This window comes from Primulina tabacum, chromosome 6 (assembly GCF_025594145.1).
Source record: "Primulina tabacum isolate GXHZ01 chromosome 6, ASM2559414v2, whole genome shotgun sequence".
NCBI classification, from domain to species: Eukaryota; Viridiplantae; Streptophyta; class Magnoliopsida; order Lamiales; family Gesneriaceae; genus Primulina; species Primulina tabacum.
In genome coordinates, this window is record NC_134555.1 from 24,209,630 (window position 1) to 24,212,696 (window position 3,067).

Genomic DNA, 3,067 nt, shown 5'->3' on the forward strand with positions numbered 1-3,067 from the left:
TAAAATTACATAAACATTTAAAATAAACATATTAAAATATTAATTCGTAAAAATCCATAAATATTTAAAATAAAAAACAATTTAAGAAAAATCCACATTCAGAAAATGAAATCGGTGTTCAGTCGCTGGGTCAGAGTTTTTTTATTTGGACTCCCTGACACATCAAATTTTTTATTTTACACTCCCTACCTCATTTATTTACAGATTTCCTTTTTAAAAAAATTCTTTTTAATCGTCACCTCCCTCAACCACCGTCATTATGCTTCCTCTATCTTCTTCTTCACCATTTTCTCGACCTTAACCAAAAACACCATCAGAAAAATCCCAAAGCACTAAATAGCTGCTGCTACACTATCACCTCCTCAATCCTTCCATTCATTCTCCTTCCTCTTTCTTTTCTTCACCATTTTTCTTGGCTTTACAAAAAAACTCATCCAAAAAATCGCAGAGAAGTTTCAAAAGCATATCGAAGAAGATGAATTCGAGTGATGAACAACCATCAGCGATGAATTTCCCCTGTTCCTCGGCAAGGTTTGGTTTTTCAGTCCACATATTTACTGTCGTTTGGTTTCATTCTCATTTTCCCTCTGCCCATATCTCCATCTCAAAGTCCCTAATGACCGAAGCCACTAACCATTAGAAACCATTGACAAAGACTAAAAAATTGATTAATTGAGTCACCTTGGAAAAATGGTGAGTTTTTCTCTCCTCGGTAATATACGATTTTTAGAGTTAAGTTTCTTCAATTTTGCTTTTCCGTTCTTCAATTTGAAGTAGGCTTTTTTCTTCTCGATTTTCCGTGGTTTTGTTGGAGTTTCGCATGTTAGCCCCAAAAATTTTAAAGGCTAGCACCAAAAATTCATATGCATGTCATAATAAGGATGCATATCAGCTTACTAGCAGGCTTACCCATAACAAATATGAGTCACCTGACAAGATATTACAGAAATTCATTGAAAGAGGGATGATAATTGACTAAGTTATTCATAATACATCAATGAACATAAACATATAGTCAATCATTCAAGAGGCCTCAATAGAGAAAACCAAATATCTTGCGAAATACTAACCTATAATAATAAATAGTAAGAGGTAAATGTTGAATCTAAGTATACATCCCCGTTTTCTTTATCTTTGTTATACAAATAGAAAAAAGAAATTGTTTGTCATGTTACTGAGTTTGATGGTTACTCGTGTTCAGATAAAGCTTACAAGTTTATTTTTGTATTTGAATTGGCTATGATGATATTAATTTATACGTATTGATGTAGAAATGGTTACGAAGAAATTATGTTGATGTGTATGAGTCTCATAGACAAATGAGCAAAGATGCAATGTCACCATGTTCTTCTAATTACTTGAGAAAGGTGATGAATAAGCTTGAACCAAAACCGAGGGAGAAGCTTCGGGCAAGGGTCAGAATGGAGTGTTCAATAAGGAGTAATGATGGTGTTGTGCTTGTGAAAACGATGAAAGCATTGATGTTTTTTGGATCATACTCGATTTAGCTTTTTAGTTTAAGCCTTTTCATATTTAGCTTCATAAACAATAAATATGTTTTCTGGATAATTTTCTTTCCTAATAATTGTTATTATCAACATTTGGATATTTGCAAAAAAGTTGCCTAATGCAGTGTCCTTTTTTGTGCTCTTTAGTGTAGTATTTGAATGGTACCATGAATTTTGTTTATGAAACAAAAAGCGCTACATATATTATTATTGACACAAAATATGCTAATTCGGGAATAAAATATCCTAAATTTAGTATAATATGTCCAAATTTGGCACATAACTTGGATATTTGAGCATAAATGTTTTGGCCTAATTCTAATTGTGCTTATTGTGAATCTTGATCTTGTGTATGTTATTGTGAATTTTGATCTTGTGTGTTATATAAAAAATTGTAAACAACATATACTTCACTTGTTTTTATTTGTAAAATTTAAGTGCTAGTGCTTTGAGGTAATTAGTAGATAAAAAACATACTAAGAAGTAGTTTCCTAAACATTACTCAGTGACAAGACATATGAGTTTGGGTCAATACGATGGTAGTTTTTCTTGGAGTTTTTGGGTTCACACGATGATTTATTTCCTCTGAATTTATGCTTATATTCTCACGTTATATACCAAAATTGCAAACAAATTATACTGAAATTGTTTTAATTTGTGCCGCAATTAACTTATTTTTCGTCAAGAATTTAGTTGCCAGTGTCTTGTGTTTAGTAGATAAAAAAATATGATAAGGAGTAGTTTTCTTAAATCTTACTCACTGATAAGACATATAAGTTTGGGCCAAGACGATGGTGATTTCCCTCGCAATTTATGTATATAATCTCATGTTTTTTACCAAATTGCAAACAAATTATACTGCAATTTTTTAATCTGTGCGCAAAAACTTATTTTAGACCGAAAATTTAGTTGCTAGTGTATTGTGTTTAGTAGATAAAAAACGATAAGAAATAGTTTTCTTAAACCTTACTCATTGATAAAACATATAAGTTTGGGTAAAGACGACAATTTTTTGTATTCTAATAACCGTTTTCGTGTTTTTTGATCATTTTAAATAAAAAAAATTAACTCAATAGATTATTGCTTTTTATAGTGGTTTTTGTCCGCCGAATAAACGCACTAGCAAGCACAAGACACTATCAACACTATTATTAGCACAAAATATAATAATACTGGGATAATATAACTCATATGCATATTTATTGCATAAAAGCTAGGAAAACTTCTTACCATGTTTTTTATATATCAAACACAAGACACTGTCAACATTATTTTGGCACAAAATATGATAATTCGGATATAATCAAACACAATTCTAGTGTGTTTTATGTAAATTTTGGCACACAACGGGGAAATTTGAGCATTTATTTCGAGAGGAACCAGTGTCTTGGTCCAAACTTATATGTCTTAAAAATTAATAAGTTTTATGAAAACTACTTATTATTATTTTATTTTATCCATATGAGTTAGTGAAAAGACAACGAACGGTTCTCTACATATTTATGCTCAAATTCTCATGTTTTATGCTTGCTTGTAGCACATTATACCATATTTGCAAG

General features: G+C 30.7%; 1 long non-coding RNA gene across 1 annotated transcript; it reads left to right on the forward strand.

The window, feature by feature from the left end:
* Window positions 1-214: 214 nt before the first annotated feature.
* On the forward strand, window positions 215-1,649 carry LOC142548116 (uncharacterized). The gene is made up of 2 exons (XR_012820897.1): window positions 215-531; window positions 1,272-1,649. It is a non-coding gene; the product is annotated as an uncharacterized LOC142548116 (long non-coding RNA).
* The last annotated feature ends 1,418 nt before the right edge of the window (window positions 1,650-3,067 follow it).